Raw genomic sequence first — 23936 nt, 5'->3', positions numbered from 1 at the left:
GCAGAGAGCGCTCGACTGGCCTTGACATCGGTGAGGGGTCCCCCAACGTCCCCCAGCGGCCCTGGCTCAGCTTCCCGGGGGGGGCACTCAGAGCTCACAGCCCCTCCTTCCCCTTCCCCTACATTCCACATCACTCTGCCCAGAGGAAGTGCTCCCGAATGACCCACCGCAGGCCGCCCTGGCTCCCGGGACTCCAGGGAGAGTCACTGGACAGCAGGACAGAGCCATCCGGAGCCCTGGGCCAGAAGCCCAGGACACTGTTGGTGAGGGCAGCGGCTGGGATTCCAGAGGTGGAGCGAGCAGCCCCACCTGAGGTCATTTACACCACCTGGCCGTGGCCCAAGGCGCCCACCGACCACTTGCTAGTGTGTCTGGACCACGGGGGAGACACAGTGCCTGCTTACAGCCCAAGGCCCATCTGGGTGCCTAGAACCCTCCAGAACACATTACTCAGTCAGGACTCGGCATTCCTTATGCCGCAGCCGAGGCTGCCCCGCCAGCCCCAGGCCCCAGCCAGCTTCCGACCCTGCCCAGGACCCTGCTCAAGTCCTGTTCCTTTCTGGAGCCACTCTGATCTCCCCGGGGCTCCTGAAATCCTCGTCGTGTAGGAAAGGGCTCGGGGCCCAGAGTCAGGGAAAGCAGGGTCCAGGCCCTGGCTGTGCCTCCTTCCAGGGCCTTGTCCAGTCTGTGTCTGTTCTTCCGTACGGGAAATGGGCTGTGTCGATTCCAGGGCTGTTGGCAGGTGACGGAGGGAATGCAGGCAGCATCCTTAGCGCACGGCCACCAGCCCCATGGGAGGCAGGAACCTGCGCTCAGCTCTTCTTCGGAGCCCGTCTGTCTCCACAGGTCCTCGGCAGCCAGGGCAGGCCGGTACTCAAATGCCCTTAAAATAAATCCAGACTCACTCCCTAACGTCTATAAACCCATTTACATTTCATGGGAAATTGAATCTGCGTGTTTCTGATTCATTCACAGCTAATTGGAGAATGAATGGTGGTTCAAGGGGTGGCCTGGTTGGTCCAAACACTCCAAGGTCTCAAATGCTCCAAGGCGGAGTCTCGTCTCCCTGCAGGGACCAAGCCCCCCCCATCCCCAGGCTGGTGGGAAGCTCCCCCCGGGGACCGAGAGGCTGCACGGAAGCCACAGACCCCAAAGGGGTCAGACTCCTGGTCCACTTGGAGCCTCATGTCCCAAGTCAGGGCCACCGTCCCTCACGGCAGCCATTCTCCATCCCTGGAGGGGGCTGGCAAGGTGCGGCCTCTCGCAGGTAAAGCAGATAGCATCCAGGGGTGGGGGCACTGCCTGGGCAAAAGCTGGGACAGGGGAGTGCCCCTGGGGTGAGCCGGCCTGTGTCCCTGTATCAGTCTGCTCAGGCTGCCACAACACTGGGAGGCTTAAACAACAGAAAATTACTGTTTCGCAGTTCTGGAGGCCAGGAGTTCAAGATCAAGGTGTCGGCAGGGGTGTTTCCTTCTGAGGGCTGGGAGGGAGCAACTGTTCCAGGCCTCTCCCCCAGCTTCTGGTGGTTTGCCGGCAGTCTTTGGTGTTCTTTGGCTTAGAGACGCCTCGCCTCGATCTCTGCCTTAACCTTTGTGTGACGCCCTCCCTGCGTACATCTCTCTGTGTGTCCAAGTTTCCCCTTCTTATAAGGACGTCAATCCTGTTGGATTAGGGCCTGCCTTCCTTATATGAACTTGACTACCTGCCTCTGTAAAAACCTTGTCTCCAAATAAAGTCATGTTCCAAGGTACTAGGGGTTAGGACTCCAACGCATAATTTTTTGGAGGGGGCACAATTCAGCCCATAATGCTCCCCAACGGATGGAGAGGACCCTGAGCCTGGGTCTGGGTCTGGGATGGTGCAGCCCAGGTGGGTGCCCAGGGCAGGCCAGTGCCTACAGGTGTGTGAAGAGGAGGGCGCAGTGAGCTCGTGGTGGCCGGGAGAGCAGTGGCAGAGGCAGAGCAAGGCTATGAGCCAGGGACGGCCCTGAAATTAGGGTCCTTCAGAGGAGCCGGGTGAGGGCCTATGAACATGGCGAGGGCCTGAGTCGGGGGCGGTGTGCTGTGTGGTCATCCCAGGTTATGGGTCAGGATCGCTTGGGGCGGAGCCCCAGCTCCGCACTCACTGCCCCTGAGATCCCAGGTTTCTTAAGAGCTGGAGCCTCAGTTTGCCAATCAGAGAAGCAGGGTGGTGAACACTGCCTATGGTGCAGGCCAAGTACCTGGGGCCCCAGGAATAAGCCTGGGCAGCAGGGCATTTCTGGGGCCTTCAGCGCAGTCTCGGGCCCTGGACAGCCCTTTAAGTCACCCAGTCAGACACAGGGTTGCAAACAGGGAAACTCACTCCACCTGCACGGAGGATGTTGCAGGGTGTATCAGGAAGGGGGCAGGCAAGGGGAGATTTCAAAACAATAAACTTCTTAAGTTTCTCTTATTTTCTTTATGCCTGTTTCCTAGTTTCCCCGCATGACCACTTAGCTCCATCCTGTTTTAATGATGGAGAATTACTGTTGGGTTCTGCTTGCCAGGACCCTGCCCCAAAGCCCCCAGTCACACCCACTTAAGTGCACGCCTAGACTAAGTGGAAGGAGATATGGCTTCAGATGAGCCGAGGCTATAGGAGTGCTCTCCCCCTAAAGCCCCAGGCAGACTGGGAGGGGTGAGGCCCGTGCCCAGCCAGCCCCGCCAGCCCCGCCAGGCCCGCCAGGCCCAGGGCCCTGCTGATCCCACAGAGTCTGGGCACGTCTTCCAGCCCAAAAGCCATGGTCTGCTGGCCGCAGAGGCCGGGGGGCTGCCAGACCAGGCCGGCTTGGGCTGTAAACACTTCCTATCAGCGGGAGTGGAAAGAGGCTCCTGTCCCCTGAGTCCCCGTCAATTCTGTTTCCAAGTGGTCGTTGAGGAATCTGGCCGCAGAGGTGGGGATGCTCCCAGCCTGGCAGGACATGCCGTCCAAGCCCTGGCGCCTGGCTCCCCGGCTGCGCACACAGGCCCCGCTGTGCTGTTGGGTAATGCTGCCTTGGTTATTTCCAGTATTTTGCAAGAAACAATGTTTCTGTGATGTTCTACCACTGACAATTTGCTCGTGGTCTTCGACGGGTGCCAAACAAGTCTCAGAAGGCTGTTGTTCCAAAAACACGTGCGGGGTGCCAGGCCTGGCCTCCCACCTTCAGGGCTGAGCCTACGAGCAGGACTTGGTGTCCACACTGCGTCTGGGGCGTCACTCGAGGGTCAGAGCCACATGCCGCCAGGCCAGGCCTTCACTCTATCCCCCAGCCCAGGCCTCACAAGGGGCCCTCCTCCCAGGGAGCTAGGCTAGCTTTGCAGAGGCCAACTCAGGGGCGGAGGGACCCTGCCCTCGGGGCTCCCTGACACCTCCCTGCTGGATGAGAAGGACCCACAGGCTCCCGGGCAAATTGTCACCTTCCCACCACCAGCCTGTTCCTTCCTCCTGGGCCCTCTTCTTACAAGTAGCTTAAGAGAGTACTTAGGGCTTGAGCCAGGAGCCCCAAGGCCCCTCCCCTCATACTTCAAGCCCCCGCAGTCCTAACCATCTCGATATCCCATGGACCCATCGCTTCTCTCCAGCCCCTGGACCAAGCCAGCTCCATCTCCACCTGACGGAGCAGGAGACTCTGCCTGGTCTCCCTGCTGCCCCTCACCCCCCAAATACCCCCAACAGCATCCAGGGTGGATTCCTGAGCGGGGAGATCAGAGCATGTCACGGAACGCGCTCCCAGTGCCTCTCCAGCCCCAGCTGCCATGAGCAAGGTTCCTGTGTCCTGAAATGCCCCAGCTGTGTTTCCGTGTATTCGTTTCTCATTGCTACTGCAATAAATTACTAACTTAGCATCTTCAGTAACACAAATTTATTATCTAACACTTCCGGAGGTCAGAGGCTCAAAATGGTTCTCACTGGGTTAAAAATCAAGGTGTTGGCAGGGCTGAGTTCCTTCTGGAGGCTCCGAGGTAGAATTAGGTTTTCTGCCTTTTCCAGCTTCTAGAGGCCGCCTGCAGTCCTTGGCTCACGGCCCCCCCTGCATCTTCAAAGCCAGGTGCACGACATCTTCCTGTCTCTCTCTCTCTTTTACCTCTGCTTCCACTGTCTCCTCTCCTTTCCCCTTTGTCATCTCTGACCCTCCTGCTTGCTCTGATAGGGACACCTGTGTTTACATTGGGCCCATGCAGATAATCTGGGCTCATCTCCCCAACTCAAGGTCCTTAATTGAATCACATCTGCAAAAGTCGCATATTCACAGGGGCTAGGGATTAGGATTTCGACATCTTTGGGGGTAATTATTTGGTCAACCACACCTTGGTTCCTGGATCCCAGCTGTGCTCTGATCACAGCTTCTGACCCTCTACCCCAGCAACCCTGGGGCTAGACTGGGTGGGGACCCTTAGTGACCCCATTACTCACCCCGGTCTCTCTCACCCTCTCAGTGGGCTGGAAAGCTATATCCCCAAAGGTGAGCTTAGACTCAAGAGCCTAAGGACCTAAGTTAAAACCCCAGCTGGTCATTTAGCATCTCTGTGACCTGGGCAAGTTGCTCAAACTCTCTGGCCTCAGTTTGCTCATCAGTAAAGAGGGGCTAACAGTAACACCCACCCACTGGAGGTGAGGTCAGGATTTCATGAGGCCATATTCATAAATGCTTAAAATATTAGCATCATGTCCACCAGGCTCATCCATGTTGTTCCAAATGGCAGGATTTCCTTCTTTTTCGTGGCTGAATAATATTCCATTGTACACATAAAACACAGTTGCTTTACCCATTCCTCCACTGACGGACACCTAGGTTGTTTCCCTATCTTGGCTCTTGTGAATGATGCTGCAATGAACGCGGGATGCAGATATCTTTTCAGTTATGCTTTTATCTTCTTTGGATAAATACACACAAGTGGAATTGCTGGATCATGTGGTCATTCCACTTTTAAGTTTTGAGGAACACCCATACTGTTTTCCATAGTGGCTGCACCAATTTACATTCCCACCAGCAGTGCACATGGGTTCCCTTTTTTTCACATTCTCGCCGACACTGTTATTTCTTGTCTTTTTGATCATAGCCATTCTAACAGGTGAAACGTGTTATCTCATGGCGGTTTTGATTTGCATTTCCCTGATGATTGGTGATGTTGAACAGCTATCTTTTCATGTGCCTGTTGGCCATCTGTTTGTCTTCTTTGGAAAAATGTCTATTCAGGTCCTCTGCCCAGTTTTGGATCAGGTTATTGGCTATTGAGTTGTATGAGCTCCTTGTATATTTTGATACTACCACCTTATCAGACATATGGTTTGCAAAGCCTTTCTCTCATTCAGTAGGTGGCCTTTTCATTTTGTTGATGGTTTCCTTTGCTGTGCAGAGGCTTTTTAGTTTGAGATAGTCCCACTTGTTTATTTTTGTTTTTATTGCCTGTGCTTTTGGTGTCGTATCCAAGAAATCACTGTCAAGACCAAAGTCAAGTAGCTTTTCCCCAATGCTTTCTTCTCAGACTTTGGTTTCAGGTTCTACATTTAAATCTTCACTCCGTTTTGAATTAATTTTTGTGAATGGTGTAAAATTCCAGTTTCACTCTTTTGCATGTGGATATCCAGTTTTCCCAGCACCATTTATTGAAGAGTCTATCCTTTCCCCATTGTGTGTTTTTTGTGTCTTTATCAAAGATTAGTTGACTGTGTAGGCATGAGTTTATTTCTGAGCCTCTATTCTGTTCCATTGCTCAATGTGCCTTGTTTTATTCCAGTACCATACTGTTTTGATTACTATAGCTTTGTAATATAGTTTGAAATCAGGACATGTGATGCCTCCAGCTTTGTCCTTCTTTCTCAAGATTGCTTTGGCTATTTAGGGTTTTTTATGGTTCCATATAAATATTAGGGTAGTTTTTTCTATTTTGGTGAAAAATGCCATTGGAATTTAACAATATTAATTCTTCTATTCCAATATTATGGGATATCCTTCCATCTATTTTTGTTCTCTTTAATTTCAAAGAAAGAATTTTTAAGGGGTCAGAGAAACAAAACTCATCTCATACAAGGGAACCTCCATAAAGCTATCAATGGATTTCTCAGCAGAAGCCTTGCAGGCCAGGAAAGAATGAAATGAGGTACTCAAAGTTCTGGGGAAAAAGAAAAAACTGCCAATCAAGAATACTTTACCCATCAAAGTTTACCTTCAGAAATGAAAGAGAGATAAAGACTTCCCCAGACAAAAGCTGAGGGAGTTCATCCCCACTAAACCTGCCTTGTAAGAAATACTAAAGGGAGGTCTTCAAGCTGAAATGAAAGGACACCAATTAGTAACAGGAAAATATATGAAAGTATAAAACTCACTGGTACAGGTCAGTATGTTGTCAAATTCAGAACACTCTAGTAATATTATGCTGGTATATAAATCACTTAACTCTAGTATAAGGGTTAGAAGACGAAGGTATTAAAAATGACTATATTTACAATAATTTGTTAATGGATATACAGTACAAAAATTTTAAATCGTGACGTCAAAAACACAAAATGTGGGGGATGAATCAAAGGTTAGACCTTTTGTATGCAATCACAGTTAAGTTGTTACCAGCCTAAAATAGAGTGTTGTAACTATAAGATGTATTACGTAAGCCTTATGGTAATCACAAAGGAAAAAACCTATAGTAGATGCACAAAAGATAAAGTGAAAGGAATCAAAGAGTATGCTATGGAATATCACAAAAGAAGAGAGAGGAAAGAAAAAAAAGAGAGGAATAAAGGAACAAAGGAACTACAAAATAGTCATAAAACCACAAGATAACAATACTTAGGTCTTACTTATCAGTAATTACTTTAAATGCAAGTAGGTTAAATTTTACTCTCAAAAAACATAGAGTGGCTGTATAGGCAAAAAACCAAGACTCAATTATATGCTACCTACAGGATACTCACCTCAGCTTTAAGGACACAGATAGGCTGAAAGTGAAGGGATGGGAAAATCTATTCCATGCAAAGGGAAACCAAAAGAGAGCAGGGGTAGCTATGCTTACATCAGACAAAATAGATATTAAGTCAAAAACTCTAACAAGAGACAAAGAAGGTCACTATATAATGATAAAGTGGTGAATTCATCAAAAGCATATAACAATTAAAAATATATATGCACCTAACATTGTAGTACCTAAATATGAAATGAATATTAGCACACCTGAAGGCAAAAATAGACAGCAATGCAAAAGTAGTAGAGAACTTCAATATTCCACTTTCAACAATGGATAGATCCTCTAGATGGAAATTCAATAAGGAAATATTAGACTTGAGCTACACTTTAGAGAAAATGGATCTAACAAACATATAGGAAAATTCCATACAACATTCTTCTTAAAGCACACACAGAACTTCTCCAGGATAGATCATATGTTAGGCCACTAAACAAGTCTTAACAAAGTTAAGAAGATTGAAATTATATCAAGTATTTTTTCTGACCACAATGGTATGTAACTAGAAATCAATAACAGTAAGAAAATTGTAAAAGTCACAAATATGTGTAAATTAAACAACACACTCCTGAACAATCAATGAGTCAAAGAAGGAATAAAAAGGTAAAATTTTAAAATCTTGAGAAAAATGAAAATGGAAACACAATATACCAGAACTTATAAGATGCAACAAAAGCAGTTCTAAGAGGGGAAGTTTATAGAAATAAACATCTAAATTGAGAAAAAAGATGCATGTCAAATAAACAACCTAATTTTATACCTCAAGTAACTAGAAAAAGTGGAGAAACTAAGTCCAAAGTTAGCTGAAGGAAGGAAATAATAAAGATCAGAGTGGAAATAAATGAAATAGAAGAAAAACAATAGAAAAATCAACAAAGTGAAGCACTGGTTTTTTAAAGATAATAAAATTAGCAAACCTTTAGCTAGACCAAGATAAAAAGAGAGAAGACTCAAATAAGTAAATCAGAAATGAAAGAGGAGACATCACAATTGATACCAGAAAAATACAAAGGAACATAAGAGACTCATATGGAGTCTATACATGTCATCTATTTATAGATGGTATGATATTATATAAGGAAAACCCTAAAGATTCCATTTAAAAAAACTGTTGGAACTAATAAATGAATTCAGTAAAGGTTTAGAATACAAAATCAATATACAAAAATCTGTTGCATTTCTATACACTAATAACAAATTATCAGAAAGAGAAATTAAGACACTAATCCCATTTACAATTGCATCAAAAAGAATAAAATGCTCAGGAATAAATTTAACTGAGGAGGTAAAATATCTGTATATTGAAAACTATAAGACAATTGAAAGAAATTGAAGAAGACACAAATAAATGGAAATATATCCCATGGTGCTGACTTGGAAGAATTAATATTATTAAATGTCCATACTACCCCAAGCCATCTATAGACTCAATGCAATCCATATCAAAATATCAATGAAATTTTTCACAGAAATAGAACAAACAGTCCTCATATTTGTATGGAACCACTAAATAGCCAAGACAAAGCTGGAGCCATCACACTTCCTGATTTCAAACTGTACTACAAAGATATAGGAATCAAAACAGTATGGTACGGGCGTAAAACTGGACACAATGAAAAAGAGACTGTCTTTTCTCTGTTGTATTTTCTTGCCTCCTTTGTTGTGGATTAACTGACCATAAGTGACTGGATTTATTTCTGGGCTCTCTATTCTATTCCATTGATCTATGTGTCTGTTTTTGTGCCAGTACCATACTGTTTTGATTACTGTAGCTTTGTTGTATAGTCTGAAGTCAGGGAGCAGGACTCCTACAACTCTGTTCTTCTTTCTCAAGATTGTTTTGGTATTTGGGGTCTTTTGTGTTTCCATACAAATTTTAAAATTATTTGTTCTAGTTCTGTGAAAAATGCCATTGGTATTTTGAGAGGGATTGCATTGAATCTGTAGATTGCCTTGGGTAGTATAGTAATTTTGACAGCATTGATTCTTCCAATCCAACAACATGGTATATTATTTCCATCTGTTTGTGTTATCTTCAATTTCTTTCATCAATGTCTTATAGTTTTCAGAGTACAGGTATTTTGCCTCCTTAGGTAGATTTATTCCTAGTTATTTTATTCTTTTTAATGTGATGATAAATGGGATTGTTTCCTTAATTTTTCTGATACTTCATTGTTAGAGTATAGCAATGCAACCGGTTTCTGTGTATTAATCTTGTATCCTTCAACTTTACCAAATTCATTGATGAGCTCTAGTAGTTTTCCAGTGGTGTCTTTAGGATTTTCTGTGTATACTATCATGTCATCTGCAAACAGTGACTTTTTAAATCCTCCTTTCCAATTTAAATTCCTTTTATTTCTTTTCCTTCTCTGATTGCTGTGGCTAGGATGTCCAATACTATGTTGAATAAAAGTGGCAAAAGTAGGCATCTTTGTCTTGTTCCTGATCTTAGAGGAAATGCTTTCAGCTTTTCACCATTGAGTATGATGTTAGCTGTGGGTTTGTCATATATGGCCTTATGTTGCAGTATGTTCCCTCTATGTCTGCTTTCTGGTGAGTTTTTATCATAAATGGATGTCAAATTTTGTCAAAAACTTTTTCTGTATCTATCGAGATGATCATGTGATTTTTATTCTTCAATTTGCTAATGTATCACATTGAATGATTTGTGGATATTGAAAAATCCTTGCATGTCTGGGATAAATCTCACTTGATCACGGTGTATGATCCTTTTAATGTATTGTTGGAATTGGTTTGCTAGGATTTTGTTGAGAATTTCACATCTATTTTCATCAGTGATGTCGGCCTGTAGTTTTCTTTTTGTGATATCTTTGTCTGATTTTGGTATTAGGGTGATGCTGGTCCCATAGAATGGGTTTGAAAGTGTTCCTTCCTCTGCAAATTTTTGGAGTAGTTTGAGAAGGGTAGATGTTAACTCTTCTCTAAATATCTGGTAGAACTCACCTGTGAAACTGTCTGGTCCTGGACTTTTGTTCGTTGGGAGTTTTTAAATTACTGATTCAATTTCCTTACTAGTAATTGGTCTGTTTGATTTTCTATTTCTTTCTGGCTCCATTTCTTCCAGGTTGCCCAATTTATTGGCGTATAGTTGTTTGTAGTAGTCTCTTATGATCCTCTGTATTTCTGTGGTGTTGGTTGTAACTTCTTTTTCATTTCTGATTTTATTGATTTGGGCCCCCTCCCTTTTTTCTTGATGAGTCTGGCTACAGGGTTAACAATTTTGTTTCTCTTTTCAAAGAACCAGCTTAGAGTTTCATTGATCTTTTCTACTTTTTTAGTCTTTATTTAATTTACTTCTGCTCTTATATTTATGATTTCTTTCCTTCTACTAATTTTGGGTTCTGTTTATTTTTCTTTCTCTAGTTCTTTTAGGTGTTAGGTTAGGTTGTTTATTTGAGATTTTTCTTGTTTCCTGAGGTAAGCTTGTATGGTATAAACTTCCCTCTTAGAGCTGCTTTTGCCGCCTCCCATAGGTTTTGGATCATAGTGTTTTCGTTTTCATTTATCCCTAGGTGTTTTTTGATTTCCTCTTTGAGTTCTTCAGTGATCCATTTGTTGTTTAGCAGCATATTGTTTAGTACCCATATAGCTGTGCTTTAATTTGCAGTTTTCTTTTTCTTATAGTTGATTTCTAGTCTCATAATGTTGTGGTCAGAAAAGATGATTGATATGATTTTTTCTTAAATTTAACAAGGCTTGTTTTGTGGCCTAGCATGTGATCTGTCCTGGACAATGTTCAATGTGCACTTGAAAAGAATATGTATTCTGCTGCTTTCAGGTACACTGTCATCAAAAAGAACACAAATAACAAATGTTGGCACAGATGTGGAGAAAAGGGAACACTCATACACTGTTGGTGGGAATGTAAATTGGTGCAGCCACTGTGGAAAACAGTGTGGAGGTTTCTCAAAGAACTGAAAATAAAATTACCATATAACCCAGCAATCCCACCCCTGGGTATACATCTGAAAAAAAACCTCACTAATTCAAAAAGATACATGCACCCCAATGTTCATAACAGCATTATTTACAATTGCCAAGGTATGGAAACAACCTGTGTCCATCAACAGATGAATGGATAAAGAAGATGTGGTAGATAGATAGATAGATAGATACCACACACACACACACACACACACACACACACACACAAACACGCAATAGAAAACTACTCAGCCATAAAAAAGAACAAAATTTTGCCATTTGTAGCAACGTGGATAGACTTTGAGGGCATTATGCTAAGTGAAATAAGTCAGACAAAGAAAGACAAATAATGCATGATATCACTTATATGTGGAATCTAAAAAATACAACAAACTAGCAAATATAACAAAAAAAGAAGCAGACTCACAGGTATAGAGAACAAACTAGTGGTTAACAGTGGGGAGGGGGTAGTGGGAGGTACAAACTGTTGGAGGTAAGATAGGCTACGAGGATATATTGCACAACACAAGGACTATAGCCAGTATTTTGTAATAACTGTAAATGGATTGTGACTTTTACAAATTGTATAGAAAAAATTTTTTAAATAAAGACAACAAAAGGCAAAACAAACAAACAAACAAACAAACAGATACATTGATCAATGGAACAGAATAGAGAGCCCAGAAATAAACCCATGAATATACAGTCAACTAATCTTTGACAAGGACACCAAAAACACACAATGGGGAAAGGATAGACTCTTCAATAAATGGTGCTGGGAAAATTGGATATCCACATACAAAAGAAGAAGATTTAACTCTTATTTTACACTACTCACAAAAATTAATTCAAAATAGATCAAAGATTTAATTGTTAAGACTTAAAACCAGAAGTCCTAAAAGAAAGCACTGGGACAAAGTCCCTTGACATTGGTCTTAACAGTGATGTCTTGGATATGCCACCAAAAGCACTGGCAATAAGAGCAAAGACAGACAGGCAGGACTATCTCAAACTAAAAAGCCTCTGCACAGCAAAGGAAACCACCAACAAAATGAAAAGGCCACCTACTGAATGAGAGAAAGGCTTTGCAAACCATATGTCTGATAAGGTGGTAGTATCAAAATATACAAGGAGCTCATACAACTCAATAGCCAATAACCTGATCCAAAACTGGGCAGAGGACCTGAATAGACATTTTTCCAAAGAAGACAAACAGATGGCCAACAGGCACATGAAAAGATAGCTGTTCAACATCACCAATCATCAGGGAAATGCAAATCAAAACCGCCATGAGATAACACGTTTCACCTGTTAGAATGGCTATGATCAAAAAGACAAGAAATAACAGTGTCGGCGAGAATGTGAAAAAAAGGGAACCCATGTGCACTGCTGGTGGGAATGTAAATTGGTGCAGCCACTATGGAAAACAGTATGGGTGTTCCTCAAAACTTAAAAGTGGAATGACCACATGATCCAGCAATTCCACTTGTGTGTATTTATCCAAAGAAGATAAAAGCATAACTGAAAAGATATCTGCATCCCGCGTTCATTGCAGCATCATTCACAAGAGCCAAGATAGGGAAACAACGTCCATCAGTGGAGGAACGGGTAAAGAAACTGTTTTATGTGTACAATGGAATATTATTCAGCCATAGAAATGAAGGAAATCCTGCCATGGATGAGCCTGGCAGACATTATGTTATGTGAAATAAGTTGAACAAAGAAAGACAATTACTCTCACTTGATATCACTTATATGTGGAATCTTAAAAAAAAAAAAAGGTTAAGCCCATAGAAAACTGAGAGTAGAAGGGTAGTTGCCTGGACCTTGGAAGTGAAGATGCTGGTTAAAGGTACAAATTTCCAGTTATAAGATGAATAAGTTCTGGTGATCTAATGTACAGCGTGGTGACTATCGTTAACTATAATGTTTTGTATGCCTGAAAGATGCTAAGAGAGTAGATTTTCAACATTCTCATCACATACGAAGAAGGTAACTCTGTCAGGTGATGGATGTATTAATTAACTTGATTATGGTAATTATTTCATAATGCATAGGTATGTCATCACATTGTACACTTTAAGTGTACACAGTTCTGTCAGTTACACCTCAATAAAGCTGGGGAAAAAAGAAAGAAACCCTAACCTAAAAATAAATGCTTGGAATCATGCTCCGCAGGTAGGTGTGCTCTAACAGTTTTCACTACCTGGTTGAGCTTCACCTCGCTCTTTACTAGGGAAGAAGAGAAAGGAGCTGGCCCCACCCCCCCAGAAGCTGGCCTGGCACTCCCAGCTGGGCAGGGTTACTTTCCTCCTGGATATAAACCATCTCACAGAGAACAACCTCAGACAAGGCTCCTCAGAGACGGTGATGCGATGAGACAAAGCAAGGCCACTTCCTAACTTTGTCTCAGCACAGACAGAAGCAAGGTCGCTGCGCCTTCCACAGAATGCCAAGCAGCCCCTCTCTTGGCTTAAAATGAGGGACAGCTGCTTCTTTCCCAACTGCAGCTTCATCTCCATTCTAGTCTGCAGAAAAGGTTTATTGAGACGCCCAGTCATAGAAGCTCCCGCTCTTCGACAGGATCCAATCCACCTAGAGATTGCGTAGACCCCACCCCGACCCAAGTCTCCTAATCAAACCCACATCGGAGCACACCGAGGCGCCCCCAGGCTTCCTCCCTGCAATACGTAATAGCCCCTGTTCACCTGCGGGTGAGATCCTGCTGGCCTCTGGCTGAGGGCACTGACACGCCAGTTGTGTGGCTCTGGGCTGCTCCATTAGAGAGCAAAGGGGAGCATTCAGTGATGTGAGGGCGAGAGTGCCAGGCTCTCCACCACCAACAGGGACACCTTTGGCTGACCCTGGCTGTCCCTCCTACAGGAAGAGCCTTGGGCCGGCTGCCTAGTGGTGCACTCACCTGCTCTCAGGAACAGACAGGGGTGAGCACCCTGAGAAGCGGCCCCACCCACCAGGGAGCCCAGAGCACAGGCACCTTGGCCACGTTATATCCTGCATTTCTGAAGCAACTTCCCCGGGGACCTCCAGAGTTTGGTGGTGCTGGCAGGGGAGGAGGGAGTCCCCCAGAGACATCTGGGACCTGAGGGCAAGTGGGTGGGCTTGGTGGCTCATGGGGACAGCCACCCATCACAGGGTGCTCTGTGCCAAGCTGCCAGTGTCCTTCCACAGTTCAGCCCCCTGGCCCGGGAGGTCCGAATCTTGTAACCCCTCTTCTTCCCTCTGTTGGTCCGGGCTCACAGCTGGCTATGTCCTCCTGCAGGCTTCCTGGAGGCGGCTGGTGGTGATGGGACCCTGGAAGGAGGCTCTGGGGTGACATGAGTGAGGTGGAGGGGGTATCGGGGAGAGGAAGAGGAGGCCCCCCTGTGACAGCCTCACTGGGGCTGGGAGCAGGCTCTCTGTGGGGAGCACCTGCCCCCTCGTGTGTGCCCCGACTGTGTTCTAGAAAGTGTGAGAAGAATCCAGCAACTCAGAGCTAGGGTCCAAAGCTGGCCCCGTAGGCTCTGGCCATCCCGGGGGCTGGTGGCGCAGGCTGCATGTTTACATGGGCGCCGACGACCTGCTCAGGAGGACTTCCCACTGTTTGCATTTTTCATTTTACCACCTGGAAACTGAAGGCTCAGAGAGGCCTGCGCCCACCCAGGGTCACACAGCAGATTCTTAGAGAAGCCAGGGATGTCCCAGGTCTTCCGCCTCCACGCGGGGGGTGGGGGGTGGGGGGCTTCCTACAGGTGAGGGAGCTCTGGACCCGCACCCAGCCTCCCGGCCCCCCCAGGCCTGGAGCTGACCCCCCGTGGGGCTGTTTGGCAAGCTTCCTCCCGTCACCGCACCAGAGGGCCCCAGGCGGCCTTTAGCTTTCCCAGCGCAGAGCAGCGCCTGCCGGCTGCAGCCCTGCCCCCACTGCAGCCCCCAGCTCACGGGCTGCTGTCCCGCAGACACGCGGCTTGCGGACAAACCCCAGCGCCGTCCCCCCTGCCGCCCCCTCCCCACCGCGGCGGGCGGGGCGCGCGGGAGGGGGTCCTAAGCGGGCGACGCCGAAGGCTCAGACGGACTGATCTCCCCCCTCCCCCAAGCGGTGGTAGTCTGCTTGCTGCCCACGTTTCCAGGAGTCCCCAAGCCTGGGGGAGGCCCCTAATTGTGAGTGACGATGGCAAATGGTCCCCCAGCGGCTGCCCCCGCCTGGGGCAAGGTCACGATCTCTTGCAAGCCCCTCACTGCCTACCGCCCTCTCCCCTCTCAGTACCCCCTCTGTCGCCCGCCCTCATCCTGCCCCGTTGTCCCACGCGCGTAACAAGCTCTGCTCTGCGTCCCTCCCCCACCTCCCCCGTCCCAGGCCACCTCTTCCCCCTCCCCTCCCCCTCCCATCCTGCGCCAGGCAAGTGGAGAGCAGCCCTCCAGCTACCCGCCCACCACCCTCACAGACCTTCTCCAGGCCCCCCGCCCCCGCCCCGCCCCGCCCCGCCGGCCTTGACGCCAGGAGCCGGCGGTGTGTCAGCCGGTGACTCAGACCCAGCGCACTTCATTTATTCAATAGCTCTGGGCCTGAAAAATAACGGCTAAATTGCATCCCATTTTCCCCAAGGCCATTAGCAACCAGCAGCCTCATTCTCAGTGATTTCGCCGAACCGCCCGGGGCTACGGGGAAACACAGCCCTGAGAAGAACGCAAACTTTTCTTCTTTGTGCAGCCCGGGGCACCATGTCCTGCCTTAGCCACGGGCCAGAGGGCAGGACCCCCGGGACCCCCCAAGCCCTCCCTCTGCCCGCTGAGCCGTGTCCTGGCCTTCTCTCTGCCGTCAGTGGCTTTCCCGCTCTGCACCCTCCCGGCACCCATTCAAAATCCACCTCCCTGGGACCCAAGTTGGGTTCTTCCCCCGCAGCCTGGCAGCCCGGACCACCCACCGGCCACCCCGGGGTACAAGGATGTCAGTTGGGAACAGTGACAGCCAGCACCTGCCTTTCCGGAGGGTTTGCCATTGGGGGCTGTGTTAACTCCACCGCCGCCGCCTTCCCACGGGGACCTCAGGCAGATGGGTTCCCAAGCCGAAGCTGACTTTCTTCCAGCCGAAAATGGGAGAGGTGGTATTAAAAGCTGCCAGACAGGCGGCAGGTGCATTCCTGGCGATAAAGGATAGGGACGCACTTACGCTCTTTGCATTCCGCTGCCTTCCCATGCCCTGGACGGCATCCTGGGGCCGTGGGTTCATCCCACTGCGCTGAGGGAATGACCCAAGGCTTTTTCTCCCCGGCCCTGAGAGTGGGCACCCCGTCCCGTTAACTGCCCCAGGCCTCTTGGGGTCTCACTCTTTTGTCTCTTGGCCTTGCACCTGGCTAGGGAGAGACTGGGCACCACTGGCTCTCTGTCCAGCGCGTGGGGTGCTCGGAAACCACTGGTTAAGTGGAAGCTGCGTGCTTGAATATTAACGTACGCTAATGGCTATTGTTTTGTTATAGGTTATGACGTGCCAGGTGGCTAGGAAAGGCCACTGAGTCCCCAGCTGAGACTCCTTTTGCTGCAGACGCCGGCACTGAGTCCCAGGGAAAGGAGATGCAGGAGGGAACAGGACAGCTGCCGTGTTTCAGGCTGGAGAGCTACCCAGGGACCCGCTCTGCTGTGCACAAATGAGGCGGGGAAGCTGGAAACCTACGGCTGTTGGGGCCTGGGGGGGGACCGATGGTGTGACCTGCCATGGGGGAGGGGCCCGTACCACCTCTTCACCGCAAGTCCAGGGAGGAGGCAGCCTTGGTAAAGCCCAGGCCCACCACCCACACCCCGTCTCCCCCCTTGCGTGTCCCGAGCAGCCACCAGCTCCCTTCCTCCTGGACTGGCCTCAGGAAAACGTCAGCACTGTGAGGATGATGCTAAATGGAAGATGACAGCAGACAGGAGACAAACAACAGCCCTACCGACCCAGCCAGGACTCCAGGAAGGGGCCTCCGCCCCCGCACCCTGGGGACTGAGAGCCCCTGCGCCAGTCATCGCCCATGGCCCCTCGGAGGGCTTGGTTTGAGTCTTCCTCCCTCTGCGGGGGAGAGGCCGGTGCACAGCGGCCGTGCCCCAAGCTCAAGGTGGTCTGTTCCACGCACCCAGCATCCCCCGTGTCTGCGCCAGGCGGCGGGGGGGGGGGGCAGGGGTGGGAGGGGCCGAGGATGCTGGCAGGGAGCCCTCGGGGTGACGGAGCGCCAGCTCTCCGCACGACGCTGTGTCAGGCGGGGTCTCAGGTCTCTCTCCAAAAAACTCAGGTCACGCAGTAAGGAAACGGAAGCACATAGGGTCTGAGTGACTTCCCCAAGGTCACACAGCAAGTCCATTGCAGAGCTGGGCTGGTGGCTCAGGTGTTGGAGCGTGTGGTGCTTGCAACATCAATGACACTTTCCTCCCCATCCCTGTCTTCAGGGTTAAAGGGTTGGAACCCAAGTGGGGAGTGAAGCACCTTTAATCTATCATCCACTTGCCCTCCCCACCCCCCAGTCTCCCATCCCTGTCCTGGGGGCTGGAAATGTAGTTGATTCTGGAAAACAAACTTTCTTCCTGTGAGAAAACTTGACTGTATTCTTGGGTAGTGCATGACCCCAGCCCTGCTCCGTCAGGTGTGCCGCCAAAGGAGGGGTGTGTCTGCTGAGCAGTCCTCAGAGCAGAGGCAGTGCCCCCTGTGCCGCGGGAAGCAAATGAGCGTGGCCATTAGGGGAGCTGGGTGTGAGTGGAAGCGACCGCCCCCCTCTGAGCAGAGAGGGCTTGTCACCAGGAGGCCACAGTGGAGTCAACTTCATCAGTGACCAGCAGAGGATGAGAGAGTCCTGTGACTCAGAGGCGTCAGAGTGGCCCAGGGACAGCTGCACAGGGTGTCAGTTGCTTTAGTCTCAGAAAGAACTAGTAAGTAGCCTTACTTCAGAGAGGACCAGGTCCACTGTGACCCCAGACCTTTCTTCTAGCTCAGTTTCCGATCCAGTACTCACCTTCCACTAATGCCCATTACTCTTCACCATCTCTGGCAGTAGGCACTTCTGCTTCCTGACTCCCTTGACCCCTGTGCACCCTGTCCAGGGTCCCTGACCTTGGCAAGCACACAGAAAGCCTTCTCTTCCTCATGTGCGTATCTGCATGTGTGGGCATGTGCACATGGCGGGGTAGGCAATCGTTCATACACGTACACACACATTCCTCAACCCTCTGACAGTCCATGCTGGGGTCGTGGGCTGGCAGGACAGAGCACCATGCCACAAGGCCCCTTGCTGAGGTTTGGGGCTGCCAGCTCAGGGGTCCCCACGGTACCCAGAACCAGCCTGAGTCACAGCGCTGACCACTGGCCAACATTGCCTGGCCCTGTCTGTCCTGTCCTCTGACACCAAGCCCTTTGGCATAAGATACATCCAAGTGTCCCCAAGCCCGGGGGCCCCCATTTTGTCATTAATTCTCCGGCTCCTCCCACGTGCCAGGCTGTGTGCTGAGTTCTGGTCTTGTCTCCCAGCATCTAGCTCCACACCCTGACTTGAATTCTATCTCTGGACCCTCCCATCCAAGCATCCGGCCACCCCTCCCCATCTCCAGCCCTCACAGCCCGGAAGCCGGGACAGGAGTGTCCCCAGCAGAGAAGGGTCTGGAGGCTGCTGAGAAGTTGACCTCTGCGATAATCGAATTGTGACCCCTCACTCTGGGGACCAAAGGTGTCAGTGATCATGGCAAGGGAGGAAAAAAATAGTGGGGCACACCACCACCTCAACCAGAAAAATAAAGGGGGACACCTTAGATATCTCACGGGGTCTCAGAGACGATGAGCAGTGAAGCGTCTCACAGCTAATATTCATCCACTTGCACGGATTAACTCATTTAATCCTCATGACAGCCCCATTTGACAGACAGGAAGCCTGAGGCCCACAGAGATGAAATACTGCACACAGTGTTACACTGGGATGAGCACTGAGGCAGTTGGTGTGCAGAGCCTGTGCCCCAGGGCACTTGCTGCACTGCCTTGAGGACATGGCTGTGCTCTGTGTCCCGGGGAGCCAGCAAAGCCCCTCTGAGGCCCCAGCATCCCTGATAGGACCGGAGTCCCATGAAGGGCTACAGGAAGGGATGAGGGGAGGCCTGGCCCCCAGGCCACAGGGGCTGGACCAGGCAACAGCACCGCTCCCCATCCTGTGACAGAACTGAAGCTTCATGAGCAATGAGGCCTGATGCTCAGATTCCGGGTGTTCCCTCTAAGGAGCTGCAACTCCCCGGGGTAACTTCTAGAAACTTCCGTGGACAGTTCTGGCTTGATGGTGCGTGGGGAAGAAAAGAGCAAGGGGGCAGAGAGCAGAGGGAGGTGAGGAGGGGGTTGTGGAGTGGAGGCAGGGAGGGGGTGAGGAGTCCCAGGGAGAGAGGGCGTGTGAGCCCCGCCCTGTCCCACCTCCCTGCGAATGCAGAACTGTGGAGGGGCTGGGATCCCCTGGATGATGGAGGGAGCAGAGATGGTGGTTGGGTGTTTTGGTGGTTGAGGGGACAGTGACCCCATAACCTGGAAGCCTGGTCACATGCGGTGATGGTACAGGAAGGGACTCTTGGGACGTCAATGTCACATAGTCTGATCCAGTTACACCCATTTTACAGATGAGAAGACTGAGTCCCAGTGCAGGCAAGTGACCTCCCAGGGTTAACGTGGAGCCAGGATCCTGACAAGATCTGCCTCCAGATTTGTGCTGTTTGCCAGGACCTTCTCCTGTGGGTTTGGATGTAGCATCCAGCTCCTGCCTGGCACAAGTAGGTGCACAGTTGGAGAGGGTGGCTGTTATATCATTATTGGAACGGTGGGCCAGCTCCAGGGGGATCATGATGAGGAAGGAAAGGCAGGTTGAGGCCATTGTAGGAAAAGTACCTGCTCCCAGGAAGCCAGCCCCTCAGCACATCTATTTGGGGACCCTCAGCACCCTCATGGCCTGCTGTGGAAACTTGCTGCAGAGCTGCATGTGACTCTGAACATAACAGGCTCTGTTCCTTGTGATTCTGTTTGGGGCACGCCTTCAGGAGCTGGGAGGCAGATTGAGAGTGCCCAGGGTCTGGGCACTGTGGCCAGTAACGAGGGGTAGTCTGGACCATGAGTAGTGGGTGGTCTCCAGGCCGGGGTGGGTCAGGCTGCAGGTGTGTTGTGACTTCAGGATCCCCGGGGACCCTAACCAGCCATGGGTCAGTGGGAGGGAAACCCCACTTCAATGAGAACCTGACCCGGTCAGCACTTTGTGTATATTTGAAACCCATTTCACTCTCATCCCATCTGCGAGGTGGGTGCTCATTTTGTAGATGAGGAAACCGAGGCTCAGTGCCAGTAAGTGACAAAGGCTGGATGTGAACCTAAGTCCTCATCGGAGCCCACGCTCCTCAGACCCCATTGTACATTTATAAGAATGGCATCTCCTCCCCCAGCATCCCCCACCAGGTATATACACCCAGTTCAGGTTGGAAGGGCAACCTTATGCCTGTTGCCCAAAGTCAAAGTCACTTTCAAGAGTAGAAGTGTTTTTCCAGAGGTAGAGTTTGCCCACATCAAGGGACTCTGGAGAAGAGGGGAGTGGCCAGAGGTTTGGGGGTCTACCCAGCGGCTGCACTCATCCAAAGGTCTACGCTCTGACACTAGTCAGAGCAGCCTCTCTGGGCCTCAGTTTCCTCCTCTGTCAGATGGGGACTGTCCATCTGGAGGGCCATGGGGGGTGCAGAGGGGGGCTGAAGAAGGTACCCCCCCCAACCCGAAGCGCTGGCAAAACGGTGGCTGCTGCCTTTCCTATGCTGGGGAGCCGGGGAAGAAGCCAGCCCAGGTCAAGGCAGCGGGCAGAGTGCGGGCGAAAGGCTCTGGGGAAAACAGCATGAGTCACCCACCGGCCGGAGCGTGTCCTTCCCGGCTGAGAACCGGCGGTGGCAGGTTTCATAGGTAATTACGTAATTTATGAGGCTCCCGCTCAGGGCTGCGTCTGAGTCAGCCCGGCTGTGTCGTGACCAGGCGGAGGCTGGCAGAGCGAGGCGTGGGCACCGACCCTGTCCCTGGGCTCTGGCCTCTCTGCCCCTCGTGGGGGCTGGCAGCTGCGGCTGGGGGACCGTCTCAGACCTGAGGCTGAGAGGAAAGCACGTCCTTCCGTGGCTCTGGCTCCCACGTGGGACGGGAGCTCACAGGTTGGGGGTGGTCCGCAGGAAGACGCTCCCCGCGCAGTGCTCCGTGGGCCAAGGCCGGGGGCTCTACGTGAGAAGCCCTCCCAGAGGCAGACGGCCTCTGTTTTTAAACCCTCCACTTAACCAACACCATCTCTGAACACACAGACACACAAATGTATTTAGATTTTTATGATGTGTGTTTATTACTCAAATGGTCTGACAAGATTCAAAGTGCTTCAAAAGGAAGAGCAGGAATTCTTACGTCCTTCTAACCAGCGTTTTCACCTCCCAGCCCCGCTGTCTGGTGGGGCAGGGCATGGTCCTTGGCATCTCCATGAGCACATACGGTCCTCGGTCCTCCCCACGGTCCACGTGAAGGCTGGTCCTTCCCGCCGTGGGATGGTCCCCCGGTACTCAAGTCCGGGTGCTTCAAACGGTAGGGGGTGCAGGGGCCTCCCCCAGCTTCCTGGGTGAGGCGGGGAGGGCGCTGTGCATCTGTTTCCTGGGGCGTGGGTGCCCTCTGCCTCGATCACCACCAGGGACCATGGTGCAGTCGTGTGAAGCAGGAGATGGGATCAGGAGAGGAAAGGGCTGAGACTCCAAGATGGGTTCAGAGTAAGCAAGCTGGCCACTGAGAGGGGAGGCAAAACAGAGGGGAGTCAGGAGGGACAACCAGAGCCCCCTCCACAAGCCCAGTGTCATCCCGGGGTCCCTGACGCACCCACGACTGAATCGCTGGGCCCAGCTGGCACAGGGGTCTGCCCTCCTTCCCTCTGCCTCTGTTTCCTCCCCTGGCGCCCATCTCCCTGGACAGAAAGTGGATAGAGACACCAGGCCAAGGGCCGAAGGGGCGTCGGTCCGACCTCCCCTCTCTTCCCTCCATTGCTGCCTCTCCCAACCCGGCCCCCTCCCCACTCAAGCCCCCCTCGGATTTTTCCTGGCTGAAACCTGCCGCAGGCACCACCACACCCGGAAAGAGATAAATAAATAAAAGAAAAACAACGTCAACTGTGAAAGGCAGTCCAAAGCTGAATGTTTTCCGGCCTGAGTTAATTACACTTTAAATTGGCATGTTTACTGATGGGGATTTCAAGTTAGCAGAGACGCCCCCCTCCCCAACTGTTTGTACAGTAAAACTCCGCAGGCTGGCGGGCTCCCCCAGGCCTTGGCAGGCCCCGCCGCTCCCCTGCCAACGAGAGAGCATAACAGAAACGTCTATTTTTGAGTGTTAGCGAAAACGAAGATATCGCAGATGGTGGGAAGCAGCATGCTGGACGGTTTCCTACACCCCAGACTCTGCACCTTCTCAGCAGCGTCCTGCCACAGGGAAGACCGGGGACCCTGGGCGTGGGGCTCGGGGCACCCAAGTCAGGGCCCAGCCTGCTCAAGCGTCCCGTACGCTTACTGCAGCACTGCCCCTGTGGGGTTCCCTCCCTTCTCTGCAGCCAGAGGAAGGAGGGATGGCCTCTGCTTGGAGCAAGGCCATGGTGGGGGTCGAGGGAGCTCCGGGCAGGAGTCAGGAGGCCCTGTTTCATTCATTCACTCAACAAACACTGTTGGAAGCCAGGGGAGCTACGTCAGGTAAGGTGGCCCTGACCCTCATAATGGGCGTGGCTCCCTGGACCCTGTGTGCCCTGGGCAAACCCCACTTCTGTTCCAGACCCAAATGGGAAGCAACCAGTGGTCCTTCCGATGAGCACTTACCAGATCCAAGGAACGCCTCCAGGGTTGGGCCAGGATCCCGAGCTCACAGTCACATCTCTCTAGGCAGAAGTGGTCCTTGCAACCACCTCTGGCCCAGCCCTTGGCTCCTGGTTGGGGTCAACCCAAGGCTCCGCCCATGGGATGTCCATGCACTGGGCACCTGTCGAGTGCCAGGTCCAGAGTGCCTGCAAAGGCAAGACAGGGCTAACCAGCATCATGCAGTGCCTTCCCCGGGCCGAACCCAGCACAGGGGCCTCACAGCCACCATACCAGAAACAGCCCCTGTCCCCATGGAGCATGCAGGCTGGGCCAGGAGATACCTATTGATCAAAGGATCAGAGGACTGACATCTGATTGCAAATTGAGGTTCTGTGTGGAGGGGTGGATCAGGGAGGGCTTCCTGTAGGAAGTGGCACTGGAGCGGAGCCCTGGATAGGGACTCATAGGTATGAAAACAACAACTGCAGCACCAAGGGCATGAGGTGGGCTCTGAGATGCCTGCCTCCTCCTCCAGCCCAGCCTGCCCTTCCTCGGGGTCCTTCCCCACCCCTAGCCCGGCACTCATTCCGCCAGGCAGGCGGCGTGGCCGTGGGCTCCCCTCCATTGCCGCCGGGATAATGCGAAAGTGATGAACAAGGTTCCATCCTGCCCTTGCTTCCTGGCCCTCAAGTCCGTCCCCGCAGTGACAAATGGCCCCTCTGTCTCCGCAGGGTCTTTTCAGCAGCCTTGACTGCAGAAGCTTGGCGGCGCTTGCTGGAGATTTATGTCCGTCTCCCCCAGGTTCTTCTTGGTTTCTCTGCTCCTTTATTCCCTCAAAGAGCATGCTTTTATTTATTCATTCCACAAATGTCCTCCCAGTGCCTCCTGTGTGCTTCCTCCTGGCAATAAAGACCTGATTCAATACACTCCCAGGTCGAATACTTACTTTGTGCTGGTGTCTGAGCCCAGCTTTGATCCAGGCGTTAGCTGAGCACCTACTATGAGCTGGCACTGCAGAGCGAAGGCACTGGCTTCTAGAAGCTCTGGAGCAGGGCAGCAGCGTCACCCCCAGCAAGCCCCTGAGAAATGAGGTATTAAGTCCCGCTTGGCGTTCCCGTAGTCCTGGGGTGCTGGGTCACCCCTGTCATTACCAAGAGGGAAACTGCTTATTTGCCAGAGGTGGTCTAGACCCCAAAGCTTAAGACCACCCTT

This window comes from Delphinapterus leucas, chromosome 2, assembly GCF_059928025.1.
Source record: "Delphinapterus leucas isolate spDelLeu-1000000601 "Yukka" chromosome 2, BTC_Dleu_Yukka2, whole genome shotgun sequence".
Lineage (NCBI taxonomy): Eukaryota > Metazoa > Chordata > Mammalia > Artiodactyla > Monodontidae > Delphinapterus > Delphinapterus leucas.
Note: the sequence above shows the minus strand (reverse complement) of the source record.